This window comes from Olea europaea, unplaced genomic scaffold (assembly GCF_002742605.1).
Source record: "Olea europaea var. sylvestris unplaced genomic scaffold, O_europaea_v1 scaffold1333, whole genome shotgun sequence".
Classification (NCBI taxonomy): Eukaryota; Viridiplantae; Streptophyta; class Magnoliopsida; order Lamiales; family Oleaceae; genus Olea; species Olea europaea.
Genome location: NW_019230814.1, coordinates 15,660 through 34,013, shown reverse-complemented (window position 1 = coordinate 34,013; position 18,354 = coordinate 15,660). Strand labels below are relative to the sequence as shown.

General features: G+C 35.5%; 1 pseudogene; it reads left to right on the top strand.

Moving 5' to 3' along the window:
• The first annotated feature begins 4,173 nt into the window (after window positions 1–4,173).
• LOC111375072 lies at window positions 4,174–14,040 on the top strand (annotated as a pseudogene).
• Window positions 14,041–18,354: the final 4,314 nt, after the last annotated feature.

The following is an 18,354-nucleotide window of genomic DNA, read 5'->3' as shown; positions in this document are numbered from 1 at the left end:
TGACAATGTGTATCTATTAAATGAATCGATCATTGGCTAGCTAAATTTGATATGATACTAAGTCACATGTAATAGTAAATCCAGATGTATAAGTCGTAGACATAATACCATAAATAGTTGATCTCATTGTTGTAAACTTGTGGATCCATTTATAGGTGTTTACCAAGAGATCAAGTATACTGCATATTGAAGGGAATGAGATTAAGCCTACTAAGTAATAGTCCTTATAATGGCAACCATATCTTGTTGATCGGAGATCCCAAGATCTTGGTTTAAAGGAACAATTAAGTTATGAGGATTCCATAAAACATCTAGAAAACTAATTTCCCAACTCATTCATATGATACCAAAGTGCTTTCTGCAGAGTGGTTGGAGGTTAAGATAAATTTTTAATGATTCCTATATCTGGATTAAGTCAAGTGGAGTATGGCAGAATACTCTTAATAGAAGATCACCTATGTAAGTGTGAAGTGGGGCCGTTTCAATGAGAATAATTCAAGGCTTGAATTATCTAAACACTTACAGAACCAAGATGGGTTCAGGGCCAAAATGAACCAAATCATGAGAACCATGAATGGTTTATAGGAAACATTGTGCGAGTACTGTTGTCTTGGTTTACAACAACAGCTGATAGTTCAAGAACATCGCGTTTACCAATTAGCTAATAAATCCGATGGTATTTCACTAAAGAAAGTTTAAAACTAGAAGCTACCTTACCTAATGTAGTGTTTTTTCGTTCTCTCTCTACTAGTGTCTACATTATCATTTGCATATGTGAAATTTTTATTCATGTGGGGGATTGTTGAAAATTGGTTGAGAACCAATTTGTATATGAATGACAAATTCGACCCTATTTGAAGGAAATTGAAATTTGGGGTGTGTCCCTTCACCTACCACCCTTCAACTTCTATATATAGGACCATTTGGACTTTTATTTTCATTCCATATAAATTATTCTTTCATATCATGTTGCATAAAACACTTTATAGAAGTGATTCCATTTTGCATCAAAATCATAGTCATGGTAGAGAGAATTTCATTCGAGCTCGTTGGTCGAAGTCATTTGAAGTGCTCCTATGACTTGACGTGGTCGTTGTATCTTAGGAGATGATTGCCGGAGACCATTAGCACCGATGCGGGGCAAATTCATCTTAAGGACAAAGTGTCCAACACTTGTCTCGACCTAAAATCTATCATTTGCATTCTCTTGTTTCATTTTCTGATTTTTTTTATTATACTTTAATTTCATAAACTGATTAACATTGTTTTCATGTTTATGTTGCAAAGTTCGATCCAAAGAATGATTTGCTTTCATTCAAGAATCTAAAGGGATAAATCCATATAGATATGTTCAGATTTGATAAATTCTTATTTTGTCTTCTCAAATCCCATCTTGGTAGTTAAAATTACATTTCGATTTCATGCAAATAAATGGCATGATTTTTGTGAATATAATATGCACAATTATTGGTGTAATTTCTTGAACATTTTGAACATATCCAAATTTAAACAATCCATTAACATAGCGAAATGGCCTTTTCCCTATTGCCTGAGAGATCTAGAACTTTCAATAGACTAATCAAATCAAACTCTTGAAGCAAATCCAACTTGATAGAATCAAAGAACGCATGCATCTTTAGAATTGTGCTGCTTTAAAATCGAGTTGAGCATGAACTTACATATAAAAGGCAAAAGATCAAGTGATCGATCATCTTGCACACAATTTTCAGCAAGTCTTGGAATTGAACTGAATTGGTTTTCACCAAATCTTGATTGTGTGGAAAAATAGTAGCAGATGAAGTCAATGATGTTTTGATGAGAGAGCAGATATGAAGAAGGCATTGGAAAAGGGAATCAACAGGGAAAGAAGGGATTTGTTGCAGTAATAAGGAAGGAGGATGGAGAGTACAAGTGTTGAATTTGAAGCGCTGGGGGTTCGTGTTGGACAAAATTCTTGAAAGAATAATGGGAGAAGAGAACAAATGAAACAGTAAGAACACGAAAAAATTATCAAAATGAGATTTGTACGGGTAATTGCTATCCTCAAACGATAATTGTCTAGGATAAAATTTGGTACTTAAAGGGATTCACGACAAATGATTTGTAAGATTGAACAATCTTTGAAGAAGAAAATACTGAGACACTTTTTGTTTTTCTTCGAAAGCTTGAAGAACACAAGAAGGGTTTGAAAATGTTTATCGAGAATTGGAAAAAACTCTTTCATACATGAAATAAATTGTGATATCTTATGTTTAGAAACGAAAAACTATCACCTATTTATAGTTTCCATCAATACATTATGAAAAGGCTCCAAGCATTTATAAAAGCTGGGAGCTTTCCATGAGAAGGTACCCGAATTCAAACCAAAAAACCAACCTCAAAACAGCTTGTTTATGGTAGTGAACCTTTGCGCATGGTTCAACGAGTTTGGCTTCTGCCATTACAGAAGCCGGCGAGCTAATACTTTAGCCCAAAAGCCCATGTTTGATTTTTATTGATGTCCGGTCATCTTTTTGTCCAATTCTTTTTTCTACGGTTTGAACAATTAAAACAATTTTCCAATTGTTGAAAATTATATTGTACAAAAATTCAAACCAGCAATACTTATAAATAGGTTTTAGATATCTTTCGATTTGACTTTAACCATAATGTAATTTCCATAAAGTATCATCGAAATTTCATGTAGCGTGATAGCTTTGAACCATGTATTCTTTATGATGATATCAGTGAAAACACACACACAATCAAATTATTAAATGTACCCCCCAAAATGAAGTATGAAATTCAAAAGTAGATACATTAACTTGTTGAGACCGATTGACCAATAATACAAGAATTAAGATTTAATGAATACAACTTGTTGTAATTGAAGTAATTAACAAGATCACGAAAATCACGAACAAGATTAAAGTAAAGAAATAAAAGAACTGACAGAGGAACGATGTTATTTTATTCAATCAATGAAAGGAGAGAATTACAGTAATAATGGCTTATACAATACTGAAAGAGGAGCCTTGTATTTATAGTATAAAATCTAGCCCTAAAAGAGTCCCAAAAAAGGTAAGAAATCTAATGCAATTTAGACTCCTATTTGAGTCACACTTCTAACAATCTCCACCTTGATTCAAATTCCGGTGCAATGAACGAAGCTCCAAAATTTCTCCACCTTGAGAAATAATCCGTCTGCATCGGAATGAATTGACCAATCTCCTCAACGCAATAACCAAACTCTCCACGATAACACGTTCCCCGCCTGGCGTCCACAAGCGACATCCGAACCCAAACCCAGGTTCCCAAAATTCCTCATGGAATTAACAATCACTAGACAAGGTCGAAGCACACCCTGTAGCAGAAACCACACCAAATGCTCAATCAAAAGGTCCCTTGCCAATATTGTCACCTTCAATGATTTCTAAAGCATTACAGACATATCCAAAACTGTACCCACGCTCCATGAGTCCATTGGCATTACAAGAATACAGTGTACCTGTTATAATTGGTGGCAAAGCGGAATCACCAACACTCCCTTGAGCAAAGTTCTTAACTAACCCAGAGCCAAACCCGAGAGGTACTATACCAAATTTAATGTCCACCACGGTACTGAATTTGTCCAAATGTCTCTGAACTAGTTCTGCGCTCCCCTGGAAGATGTACAACTGGGATTTCCTCCATCCCTCCAGTACAACCTGGACACCCCTTCGAACCTTCAAGACTTCACCTCCACCAGAAAATTTGTACCCTTTTTCATCCAAGGTACTCAGTGATATGAGATTCTTTGTCAAGTCTGGAACATGGCAAACCTAATCAAGTGTTCTCACTATTCCATCTTGTAGCCTCAATCTGACTCGACCGATTCCTGCAACCTGACAAGATTAGTTGTTTCCCATGACAACTCCACCTTGTTTCACCGTCTCATATGTTTGAAACAAAGCCCTATTGGGACACATATGATACGAACAAGCAGAATCCAGAATCCACTCCTCAAGTTTGGATTCCCCGTCAGATACAGCCAACATCACATCTCCATCATCACAAAAAATTTCAGTAATATTAGTCTCGTTCGAATTACCTGATTGCCCCGCATGATTTGCATGTATATCACCTTTACCTTGAGGGCGTCGTATACCTCCTCAATGGATAACGTGTCACGACTATACAGAATAGTATCACGAAATGACGAAAAAGAATTGGGTAGCGAACACAATAGGACCAAGGCTAGATCCTCTTCATCATATTTTACCTCCAACGTCTCCAAATCTGCAACGATCTCCTTGAACACAGCAAGGTGGTCCTGCAGTGACCCTCCTTCCGCCATGCGATGAGAATACAACCTCTGCTTTAGAGTCAGTTTGCTCGTCAAACTCTTCGTCGTGCACAACTGCTCCAGCTTGAGCCACAAAGCAGCCGCTGTCTTCTCCTTCAAAATATCTTGCAGCAAATTGTTGGATAAATGAAGTTGGATTTGCGCTAAAGCCTTCTGATCCTTCCGTTGTTTCTCCTCCATAGACAAGTTTGCTGGCATCATATCAAAACCCAGCAAAGCATCATCAAGATCCATCTGCGTCAACGCAGCTCTTACCTTTACTTGCCACAGCGAAAATCTTGTATTGCAATCCAATAGCAGAATTTCATACTTCAACGAATTTATCTCTAAAAAATCTCAATCAAATCAGAAAGAACTTGGAATCTGCAATACCCAAAACTGAAAACTACCGAACGTGCAAGGGGCAAAATAGTCCAGAATCACAATTTTGCCCAAAACTAAAATTGGACACCACCACAAGGTCCGTCTCGTCGTTCGGAGAAAACTGCCTGAAGACACCATCGTCGAAAAACTCCTCATACGCCGCCACTCGCTCGCCGGAGTTACCACCGTCGGCGACTGGCCGGAAAACGTGCCGACGACCTGTGACACTTTCTGGACTGTTTCTGCCTGCTGAGTCCACTAATAGTGTTCGTTTCTTCAAATTCCTTCTGGTTTGACCAGAAAAAGCAAAAACAGATCCGGCAGAAAATTGAAAAACTGGACAGATTCGTTTTTTGATTTTTTGGTAATTTTCAGACCAATTTCTGATCAGTTTCAGGCCAGAAATCCACTAACAACCCTGCTCTGATACCACTTGTTGAGACCGATTGACCAATAATGCAGGAACTGAGATTTAATGAATACAACTTGTTGTAATTGAAGTAATTAACAAGATCACGAAAAACCACGAACAAAATTAAAGTAAAGAAATAAAAGAACTGGTAGAGGAACGATGTTATTTAATTCCATCAATGAAATGAGAGAATTACAGCAATAATGGCTTACACAATACTGAAAGAGAAGCCTTATATTTATAGTATAAAATCTAATCCTAAAAGAGTCCCAAAAAAGGTAAGAAATCTAATGCAATTTAGACTCCTATTTGAGTCACACATCTAACAATTAACTTCTCATGTTTGAAGACAATAGGTCATCAGAGATGGTTAATGGAGTGCAGCAGGAAGTCACCATTTTGGTTCCTGGAGACATTATAAGCATTAAATTGGGAGATGCCATTCTTGCCGATGCTCGTATTCCTGAAGGTAATCCATTAAAGGTTGATCAATCTGCACTCACAGTACAGTCACTTCCTGTTACCAAGAATCCTTACAGTGAAGTTTTCTCTTGTCCAACATGTAAACAAGGTGAGACTGAAGTCGTGATTACTACTGGTGTTCATACCTTTTTCGAGAAGGCAGCACAACTTGTGGATAGCACCAAGCAAGTTGGACAGTTCCAGAAAGTGCTCACTGCTATTGGTAACTTCTGCAATTGCTCCATTGCAGTTGGAATGCTAGCCGAGATTATTAATCGAAGGCATTCCTATCACCGTACCTACTGTCTTGTCTGTCACAATGGCCATTGGATCTCACAGGCTATCACAGTAGGGTGCCATCACAAAGAAAATGACTATCATAGGGGAAATGGTTGGCATGGATGTCCTATGCAGTGACAAGTTTGGGACTTTGACTCTCAATAAGTTAACGGTTGATCAGGTTCTGTTTCTTACTGCAAGGGCTTCTAGTTCTAGAACTAAAGATCAAGATACAATTGATGCTGCCATTGTCGGTACCCTTACTGATTCAAAGGAGATATGCATGATTTTCTTTCTTTTTTAGTTTTATAGATATCAGATATTAAAAACTAAATAGAGAAAAAACAAAGGCTCATGGTACATGTCCTCAATTCTTAGGCATGAGCTCGTATCAGGGAGGTCCATTTTTTCCTGTTCAACCTTGTGGACAAGAGGACTGCTTTGACTTTCATTGGTTCCAACGTTAACTGGCATTGAACTAGCAAGGGAGCCTAGGAACAGGTACTCCTAATTCTCAATTTCTTCGATTCCTGATTTGTGAATATATAAGATGATATTAGGCAAATTTACTGATTTTTCCCCATTTCCTATGATCAGATTTTAGCTCTCTGCAATTGCAAGGAAGACCTCAGGAAAAAGGTTCATGATGTTATTGATAAATTTTCTTGTAGTGCGGCTTCAGTCATTGTCACAAGATAGGAATGCCTCCTCTTCTTGTTCTTGTTATTTGATTCCACCACATTAGTCTTAGCTTGTGGTATATGATTCCTAATACGCTTTTTGGAATTTCGGTTTTATCTTCTTCAATTCTCAATCGGATGATGAGTTTCTTCAATATTCATCTCCTTGTGCTTATACTTGAGATAATGCTTGAAGTCTTTCCATATGGGTGAAAGTTTTTCGATAATTGCAGCCATTTGAAATAATTCACTAAGAGACATGTTCGCGACATTAGTGTCATGGAGAATTGCAATGCTTGTGCTTGACTGATGACCATTTTTGAATCTACCATTTTGTAGTCCAAGAATTTTCCCATGATGAACTTCTTAGTTCCAACTTCTTCGGTCTTGTAGATTACTTGGAGCTATATACCTCATACAAAACGTTTTCCAGCCCGTTTAGTATTTAATTCTTGTATAAGAAGTCTGAATATTTCCAAGCATCCGATACTATCAACGATGCACTATTATTTTCTCCTTCTTGCACGGCGGGAATATCTTCATTTAAGAATTTTGTCAAGTTTAGGTTGTGAGATAGAACAACATTTTTGTTGCCATTTCTTGAAATTAACCCCAATGAACTTCTCCGATTTCTTTCCATGTGGAACGAAATTATGAACATTAGGAGGGGCAACCGCAACAGGAGGAATCACAATGGTGGGAATGAAGTTAGGAACAATTCCTTTTGAAATTCGTATATTCGAAGTATCATTCGAAATAATGTCGGTATTGTTAACCGTATTCTATAGAAAACATAAGATAAACTAAAAAATCAAGATCAGGAATGGGGTAGAGGAAATTAAATCGAAACGAAATCAGTTTAACCGAATAGAAGCTAAAGTTATCACTCGAACGAAAGACAAAAATTGACTTAAGATTGTTGTCTCAAAAATAAAATGAATTTGAGTGATGACTTTAAAATCAAACCTACTAATCCTTACCAAAAATTGAACAAAGTAACAACAAGATACAGAATAATAGAAATGATATTAAACTGCCAATGAATTTGGATAAAGTAACACCAAAAGAAATTAATGCAGACTCGAGGCAAAAGTTAAACTCTTTGTCCTTAAGTTGATTTGCCCCGCAACGGAGCTACGGATGACGGAAATCAACTCCCAAAATACAATAACTAACTTCTTGTTATGACTTTTGTACTCCTTTTGAATGAAATGAAGGCAGATTTTCATGCAGAATTTTGACTAAAGAAATATGAATGTTTATATTATGCTATGATTGCATATCATTGGGATGCATCCTAAGGGTCTAATTTATAGAGGAGAGCTTGTGAGTGAAGAGACACGCCACAAAACTCAATGACCTTTACGAAGGGTCATGGCCTTTGCTATCGCTCGCCTGTGCATCACTTGAGCGTCAAAAACAAAAAGGTTTTCGCTCGTCTATTGAGTGACAATCTTATCACCCACTCACCACTTGAACAATAAGCAAACGGTGGAGTTGGGCAAATATCCGGCCAATTTCCCTCTTTTCATTTCAACCTTAGACCATAACTTTTCATTCATTCAGAATTGTTTTTGAGATTTCAAATGTACCAAATCGATCTACTCGACGAGTAAAATAAGTTAGTCTATTTATTTCCATAATTTGAATATCGGATCAAGTCCGAATATTTGATCGAAATTGACACGAAAGTAACTTTACCATTTTTTTATGCTTAACCAATTGCAACAATAAATTTGCTTAGAGCGCGGGATTCGGTCATTGGCAGTCGCAAGACAGGTTTGCAATGAGAAAATTGCAGCAATTTTGATATTTTCCCAATTGAAAAACTGTTCCGGTTACTGAGGCCAATGTTCTATATTTCCAGGAAGTTCTAGAGAAATCAAAAGACAGCCCTGTTGGTCCATGGCAGTTTGTTGGATTTTTATTCCTATTTAATCCTCCCAGACATGACTGTGCCGCCGTGCCCTCCATCTTGGTGTTAACGTGAAAATGATTACAGGTATTTTAATAATTATCATTCTGGATTCCAATCTTGTGGCTTTATTCTTTTAGTCAGTTCCTTATTCATATTAACGTGTCAATTCACAGGCGATCAACTTGCCGTTGCTAAGGAGACTGGGCGCATGCTAAGGAGACTGGGCGCAGGCTTGGTATGGGAACAAATATGTACCCCTCTGCTTCATTGCTTGGGCAACATAAAGACGAATCCATTGCTAGCCTTCCTGTTGAAGAGTTGATTGAGAAGGCAGATGGTTTTGCCGGGGTCTTTCCAGGTGGGTAATTTTAGTCCGAGAACCCTTCATATTGCATCACATTATGGAAACTTCTAAATCTTCTAACCGTGGAAAGGGAAATTCATACCCTATGCAGAGCACAAATATGAAATAGTGAAGAAGTTGCAGGAGAGCAAGCTCCTTGTTGGAATGACGGGAGATGGTGTCAATGATGCACTGGCTTTAAAGAAGGCAGATATTAGAATTGCAGTTGCCGATGCTACAGATGCTGCTAGGGGTGCTTCTGACATTGTACTCACTGAACCTGGGTTGAGTGTTATCATCAGTGCAATATTGACCAGTCGAGCTATTTTCCAAAGAATGAAGAACTATACAGTTAGTCATTTCTTTTCTTCTCTTTTTACAGTCCCACTTTTTTATGGCTGAAGAAGGTATTAATTATTTCCATTTTTGTTTTGCCAGATATATGCAGTCTCCAATTCAATCTGCATTGTTGTAAGTTCATTATGACATTTGAACTTAGAAAGTCACTATAATTCGTGAGATTGATGCGACTTCTTAGTTCTTATATTTTGGGTGACACATTGCAACTGACATATCAATGTTTTTTTTTTCTATTTAGGATCAATTATGGCAATCTCAAAGGATAGAGGAAAGCCATCTCCATTGCCTGATAGTTGGAAATTGAAAGAGATATTTGCCACCGGCATCGTACTTGGAGGTTACCTTGCACTGATGACTGTTTTATTCTTCTGGATTATGAAGGAAACTGACTTCTTCTTACTGAGGACTAGCGATGTTTCTTTGCTTGCTTTCACATTATCTATAGTTTCCATGTGAAGGAAAGAAAATAGTAAATTGCCTGCAGGATAAATATGGTGTAAGATCGATTAGAAATAGCAAACACGAAATGATGGCTGCTATTTACCTACAAGTGAGTATTATCAGCCAGGCTCTGATTTTCATGACTAGATCACGAAGCAGGTCGTTCATGGAACCCCTTGGACTACTGTTAGTGAATGCTTTCGTCATCGCACAGCTAGTAAATTTTCACGCCTTTTGCGTACCCTTTTAAAACTTAAAAAATATTCTCTTAAGTTTTTTGTCGTAAACTTCTTCTCAATTTTGGCCTTTATTGGAATTAAATTTCTTTATTTATTTGTAAAATAAAGCTAGGATGTAGATTGTCGAGTTCTACGATGCTGAAACGGGTTTAATGTTGTATAAATTGCTACTTTAGTAACCGTATACTCCAACTGGAGGTTTGCCAGAATCAAAGGATGTGGTTGGGGATCGGCTGCTGTAATCTGGCTTTACAGCATTGTATTCTATTTGCCGCTAGACATAATGAAGTTTTCCACTCGTTATATCTTAAGTGGAAAGGCCTAGATCCTGTCCTTTCATCGTGTTCATTCACTAATTTATCATTTTTTTCTTGGAATAGCCTGCTTTCACCACCAAGAAGGACTATGGCAAAGAAGAGAGAGAAGCACAGTGGGCTCTTCGCAAAGGACCCTACATGGCCTTCAAGCACCAAAGACGACTAATCCTTTCAACGAGAAGAATAGCTATAGAGAACTTTCGGAAATTGCAGAGCAGACAAATAGGTGAGCTGAAATTGCAAGGTATGAATTCACTTGTTCAAGTAGTCCCTTTTTCAAGTAGTTTTGCCGTGATCATTGTGAATTATAATATTGTCCACATCTTGTCGAAACACACTGAATTATAAACCAATTTCAAGTATATATTACACATAGGATCCTTGTGTTCAACCTTGTTCTACAAAATAATACATAATTTCATTTGATTTAAGACAAGACGAGTTACCTCTACACTAGTATTCCTCATCGTCATCGGATCTTGATCCACGGATTCGGCTAACAACAGCAGAAACTCCACGAAGGAATAGAAAGAAAGCAAAGAGTTCGAATCGACTTCCAATACCAACAGCAACAATGGGACCAGGTGCAGAGAATGGAAAGGGAGAGCAACTACATCCACCAGAAAATGGCATGCCAAAGCCATATCCGAATCCACCAACTAGAGGGGCAACTGTTGGGTTGATATAAACATTGGATCTGCAAGAAAGGCAATGTTAAACTTGTCAAAAAAAGTAAGGGTCTCTTAAGCCATTGGTAATCAAGCTTTACCAAAAAGATTAAATGTGTGTGCTACATATTTATTGGTTTGAATCATAGCCGAATGAATTTCGAGGACAAAATTCTTTGAAGGAGATAAGATTGTTACACCCCATTTCATACTAGTCAAAGGTCAATATTATTTATTCAAAGTCAAATGTTTGACTGGTCAAAGTCGGAATCAAATAAAGGACTTAAATGAAGTAAATCATTTTAGTGGGATTTGAATTGACCAAATTATTTTTTGGGGTTTATTTTACAAATTAACAACATTTGAAGGTTTAAGATGGATGAAATTTAATTTTGAGGATTTACTTATCTATTAATGGAAGTTGACTGACTAAATATTATATTTAATTGAAGAAGAGGGACTTCATATGCAAAAATGGGTTGTGGAGTATAGGTGGCAAGTAATTAACCCTTTGCCATTTTCATATCATATATACATGCAGAGAGATGAGGCTGGAGACGACAGATGCAAGAAAAACCGAGAAAGAGAGAAGGAAAAGAGGAAAGAAAAGGAGAAAAAGAAAGGGGGGAAAAAAAAGAGAAGAAGAAGAGGTGGATCTTCAAGCTTGGATTCTCCATTTCTCCATTGATTTGGAGAGGTGGGTGTAAGTAGGATGAATTATCTTTTTGAGTTTATGGAAATTTTCTCAAATTTAAGGTTTAGCAAAATTAATGATTGTTGATATATGTTTGAGACATTAAAAACAACAATAATATTAATGTTGAAAGGAAGGAAATGTGAAATGGGTTTGTAAATTAGAGTTCCAATCTTTGAATTATTGTGTTTATATGATATAAAACACTTGATTTATGATGTGTTAGAGTGGTAAAAGAATTTTAAGTTAGATTTTGGTATCTATAATAAATTTTCGAGAAAAATTCATGTGCAGGCGCTATTCTTGAAATTCTGCCCAGAAAAGTGCCATTTCTGTCAATGGTTTTGATGCCAGATTTTAATATGCAGAAATTGGTGCCAGATTTCAATATTATGGGATTTTAGTGCTGTTTTTGTCAAAACTCTTATTTTCAGATTTTAAAGGCTTGAATGAAGTTATATGACCAGTATTGAGGTTTATGTATTGGAACAAATTATGTATAGGGCTTGTATATGTATGCTATTGATTTTAAGGAAGTGTGGGTAATTTAATAGATTTGATAATGTATGGTGTTTAGTTGATGCATTAATAAAGAGAATAAAAGTTGGGAATTGGAGATGTAAGAGTAAATATAGAAGTTGAGGAGTTAAGTGGTGGAATTGTATTAATTTAATTGTCAAGTTTCAATCTGAGTAATTATACCGTTATTTCAGGTAGTGACATTAAAGTTTGAAAAGACTCGTCAATTTAGCCAGATTTCCATCCATAAATCTGTGAGTGAAAAATTATAAATATTTTTAAAGTATTTATAAATTAAGTACATTAGTAAAGTATGTCTAATTATGTATTCGATTTTATAATTATTACAGAAATCTCTTTTATTATGATACATGTGAATCTCAAATATTATTTATGGTACATTTGTGACTTGGTATGTAAGACATGTGATATTGAAATTTGTTTGGTATGTAAAACATGTAATATTGAGATCGGCCAGAAAAGTACCCATGATTATATACTTTTTCTGGTTCATAAAGGGGCCGTGTTCTATCCTACAAGGAGGGGTCTTGCCCTGACATTGGTCTTGATCGTGTACATATAATTCACAGAGGAACCTTGACCGTGTTCTAGAATTGATTACCAGAGGTCTTTGAGATCGGCTTTCGTTCACAGAGGGCCCGTGACGAATATTCATAGCCCAAGGGGAGGATTACAAATTTTAGTCAGAGGGTACATTTTTGTGGATTTTTCAGCACATTTGATATGATGAAGTTATAGCATGATTACCAGTTTATGTTTATATCGTGACTTGAGATGATATTTTACCAAGTTATGTGAATGTATTACAATTTGGCTATGATTATATGATGTTATCTTGCGAACTATTCAATGGTATGAACTCGATTTTCGATAAAAATGTAAAATAAAAAAAGTATATTTATTCTCGAAATCCTCCATTCATTGAGCTATCAACTCATATATTTTTCCCGTAATTTTCCTACAAGTAACAATTGATTCTTGTTAGCTGGAAGAGCCTAATGATTTCGGAATGAGAGTCATACAACATGTTGAGTGTTATAACTCATATTGATGAGGCATAAAGTAAATAATTTGGACCATCTCATTATATTTTACATAGCATTTGATTTTAGCGCATTTTTTAAAATAATTCATAGTCAGCTTTGATGATATATTTGACATCTAATCAGCATTTATCATCGGCGCACATCACGTTTCGGCTCCACTAGAGTGATTTGGGATAGGTCATGTCAAATTTCATGTAAAAACATAATAGAAAACCACTTTCAAATCACATTAGCATAAACAATGAACTTCTAATTGCCTATTGTATTTGTATATAATGAACAAGACGACCATTTGTATATCTAAGAAACCATCTCGTACTTAGTTGTCTTCAATGGTTAAAAATGACTGATGTCATTAAAATTTTCCTACTTATCAGACAGAAGACATCTTCTCTGTTGAAAATTGCCAGATAATGGATTTTTGTTCCCTTCAAATTATTTTCCAGGCTAAGACAGCACAATATTTGAACCTGTCAATCTCATAGAGTCCCACATTTTGAACATACTGTAACTTCGGTGAGGCAAATAAAAAAGAAAAAATGCTAGCAAGTGATAAGATACTAATGACCACCTAACTTTCTTTTCACTACCTAAATCTCTGTTGTGAGATTATGCATTATCTGCTAGACCACGCTTATGGAAATTGACAATGATGCTTTAGCTAGAAACTTAAATAGGTATCATTCATACGCTGTTGAAATCAATAATTCTGATGAAATTTAACTGATTCTGCTAATGATGTTGGAAATCGGGTTCTCAACATACTTTTGCAAGCATATGGAAACTGCTACAGTCTAATCCAGTATCAACAGCACAAACAAACAATTAAATTCAAGAGAATAGTCCTCTACATATAAATTACTATATATTCTTAGTCAAACTCACTGGTTCTTCAAACTAATTGATTTCTTGCAAAAAGTGGTTACAATACAATACATTTTCTAAAATCGAAAGAAATACCTTGAATTGTTGATTCTTGGGCCAGAGGAGCGCGGTGCAGACGACAGGAAAGGCTGACCGCCGACACGACCACCAGTTTTGGCGGCTGACGCTGGATCAATTGACCCCAGTGTCAACACCCCAGCAGCCAGTGTGACCAGTGCCAATTTTGCAAACTCGTTTTCACTTTTCCTGTCACATTTCATTTCCACAAACCAATATTTCACTACAAACCCAGAAAAATGAAATCAACAATTCAAGAAGGATTTAGTATTCTTACAGACCTAGAAAAATCTTCTTGGCTGTGTTTGGATGAGATGAAAACAGTTCTTACGGGGATCGCATTGATTTTTCTCAGCGGCTTGAGATTTGTTGTAAGAGGGTTTACCCGGAAGCTACTCTCAAGTAAGAGAACCGACATCTTTGAGAAGTACACGATTCGGTACAAGGATCTTGTAATTAGGCAAGTTTCAACAAATCTTAAATTCCCGTGTTCTGGAATGAAGGCCTATAGTTCAAGGTTTATTTGATATTTTTGTTCTTGAATATAGGGGATGATCCAATTGACGGTTGAGAAGAGTCCACGTGTACATGAAGCAGTGGTGAATTGCAAGATTCGAGAAAAAAAAAAAAAGGTAAAATGCGCGAGGACTCAAACCTCTGAACGTAGTGATAATTGAGTAATAAAAGAAGGCACAATTATTTCAACAACCGACAAAATTTGAATTGTCCTTTTTTCCAAAACTTTTAAAGAGTGGAGGATTTTGAACTAAGAAATATACCTAAAATATTAAAAAACGATATCTTGAGCAATTGCAATAATCAAGTTTCAGAATCTTTGAATTTTAGTACTCCCAAATCTATCAAAAATATGTGTTAGGTGATATTTTTGGGAGTAGAATGAATTTTTGAATAGTCTATTGATGGAAAATGTATGATTAAAAAATAAGTAAAAATTTTGGATTTACGTGTAATATTATTATATTGAAAAATGTGTGATTGAAATGATGTCAAAATACTGTTGAAAAATGTATTTTTTCTAAAGAATGGGGCTCAAATAAAGGCTAAATTAGATGAGACTAATGAATGACTCTCTCTATATTCAATATAAATTTGNCATTTCATTTCCACAAACCAATATTTCACTACAAACCCAGAAAAATGAAATCAACAATTCAAGAAGGATTTAGTATTCTTACACACCTAGAAAAATCTTCTTGGCTGTGTTTGGATGAGATGAAAACAGTTCTTACGGGGATCGCATTGATTTTTCTCAGGGGCTTGAGATTTGTTGTAAGAGGGTTCACCCGGAAGCTACTCTCAAGTAAGAGAACCGACATCTTTGAGAAGTACACGATTCGGTTCAAGGATCTTGTAATTAGGCAAAGTTTCAACAAATCTTAAATTCCCGTGTTCTGGAATGAAGGCCTATAGTTCAAGGTTTATTTGATATTTTTGTTCTTGAATATAGGGGATGATCCAATTGACGGTTGAGAAGAGTCCACGTGTACATAAAGCAGTGGTGAATTGCAAGCTTCGAGGAAAAAAAAGAGAAAAAAAAAAGGTAAAATGCACGAGGACTCAAACCTCTGAACGTAGTGATAATTGAGTAATAAAAGAAGGCACAATTATTTCAACCACCAACAAAATTTGAATTGTCCTTTTTCTAAAACTTTCAAAGAGCGGAGGATTTTGAACTAAGAAATATACCTAAAATATTAAAAAACGATATCTTGAGCAATTGCAATAATCAAGTTTCAGAATCTTTGAATTTTAGTACTCCCAAATCTATAAAAAATATGTGTTAGGTGATATTTTTGGGAGTAGAATGAATTTTTGAATAGTCTATTGATGAAAAATGTATGATTAAAAAATAAGTAAAAATTTTGAATTTACGTGTTATATTATTATATTGAAAAATGTGCGATTGAAATGATGTCAAAATACTGTTGAAAAATGTATTTTTTTCTAAAGAATGGGGCTCAAATAAAGGCTAAATTAGATGAGACTAATGAATGACTCTCTCTATATTCAATATAAATTTGCCAAAAATGTGAAGTAACTAATGAAGTCGTTTTGTGAGGAATAAAAAATTAAAATTTGCATAAAATAAATATTGATCATTTTGGAGTAAAATCATGTGAAAATCTCACTAGTTGATTTGGAAAGGAGATGAATGATGTGGGTCTGTTGTGGGGATGGGACAACGGTGATAGTGGTAGGTGCGTTCCTTTTCTTTATTTGTATTTTGTTTCTATTTGCTTTTTTAGTTTTTCAAAGCACTCGTCTAGTTCTCATTTTGTTAAAAAAAAAAATGCAATCTTTCCATTTCGTCATGTGTCCCACCTGTTGACAACAAATTTCAAATTGAAATGATATATTGTGATTAATTCCAAAATTCCCTTCCTTTAATCCTTGACAATCCCTTACCTACCCTTCTTGACATTTCCACAACGCATTCATTTGTATTGCCAACAACACAAAAAAAATGTTAACACCCCAATTTGGTAGACGCCACATGCACACATGCTCATATAGTAGGCAACGAAGATGTACGCCTATTTTTATTTTTAACACCCTTTTTTGATGTCCATGTTTCATTGTGTACGAAAAGAATATGTTTTTTTATATATATATTAGTAGCCAAAAAATGCATTCATTCCATCGCGTAAATGTGGCGATTACAACTAATTTTCGAAGCACATTATTTGAAAGCAATGATAAAGCCTGAGTAATTTTGGATTTTAATGTATCCAATTAAAGTGTGGGTTTACATATGTGTAAAAATTGGGTCCAAGTCCTAATTCTATGATGGACCAAATTAGGTCAAAGGGCGTCGCTATATAAATACGGTTATGGTCCCCAGATTACACGTACGTATTATTCATTCTCTACTGCATCCCATCACAGAGAGAAAAATGAGACTGCCTGTAGATTTGGAAGACTATACCGCGAAATTCATTATTACATTAACCATATCTGATTCAGGTACGTTTTCGCTTTAATTTTTGTATTTCTTGATGATTTAACATGAAAGATCCGGTGATTTAAAGCATTAAATTATCCTACAAGTGGTATCAGAGCCTCTTCATGTTAAATCATTGAGAATCAAAGGTTTTAATTTGGTTCTTACAATATTTTATGAAGTTTTCGGATTTGACAGCTTTGAATTTAGTTTTGTTGAATTTGAAAATTATTCGGTATATTTTTTATTATCTTTCATAATTCGGATTAAAATAATTGAGAAGAATTCAGGTTATGGTTATGGTTTTGGATTTATAATTTTGGATTCAGATTTCGGTTTAATAAAAAAAAAATTAGAATTAATTAAATTTTGGTCGGCGGCGGGTGTGCCGCCGGCGTCTACAGCGGGCTGCTGCGGCAGCAGCTAAACACTGCTACAACCTGCGTCGGGCTACTACTTCTGCGGCGCCGACGTGGGCCGGCACTGCTGTTCTTGGCGGCGCCGACGCCACAAGGAAACAGTAGCGTCGGCGCCACAAGGAAGAGAGAAGAAAAAGATTTTTCTTCTAGGGTTTTCAGCTTTTTTTTTTTTAATTTGGGGGCGGGGGCTTCCTCTGTAAATTGAATAACTTGAGGTCCCTGTTTACAATTTGGGTTAGAGTTATAAAATTAAGGTTTCAGTCCCTAACCTTTAAGTTATATTAAGATTTGGGCCTTCAAGTTTTGGATTTAATAATTTAGTCCCTAAGGTTTTAAAATTAATTAATTCAAGCCATTAAAGTTCTGAATTTTGTAATTAAAGCCCTCAAACTTTAATTATTAATTCAAATTGGCCCCCTAAGTTTATAATTAATTCAAATTGACCCCTAAAGTTTCAAATTTTCAAAATTTGATCCCTAAAGTTTTCAATTGGTCAATTTTGGCCCCTAAAATTTTAAAATTTATTCTAATTGATCTTCTAAAGTATTGAATTAATTAATTATGGTCCCTAAAGTTTCAGATTTATTGATTTCAACCCCTAAATTTTGGAATTAATTAATTTTGCCCCCTTAAAGTTTTGAATTATTAATCCTAAGGCCTCTAAAGTTTAAAATTAATCAAAGTATGCAAAATTTGTGATTCTCTTTCTCAAATTTTCGTACTAAGGACTCTTTTAAGAGATATAATATTCGAAAATTGGTTAATCGAAGCAACATGTTGTTAAAGCAACCTTTCTTGTAAAAATTGACTAACTTAGAATATTAAAAGGTGTTTGTGCATATGTTATTCAGGGGAATATTGGTCGGCCCAAAGGAAGGTCAATATTTAGCCGAATACACGTGCACCTGTGGTGATAAACATGTGATGATTATTTGGTTTAATGTG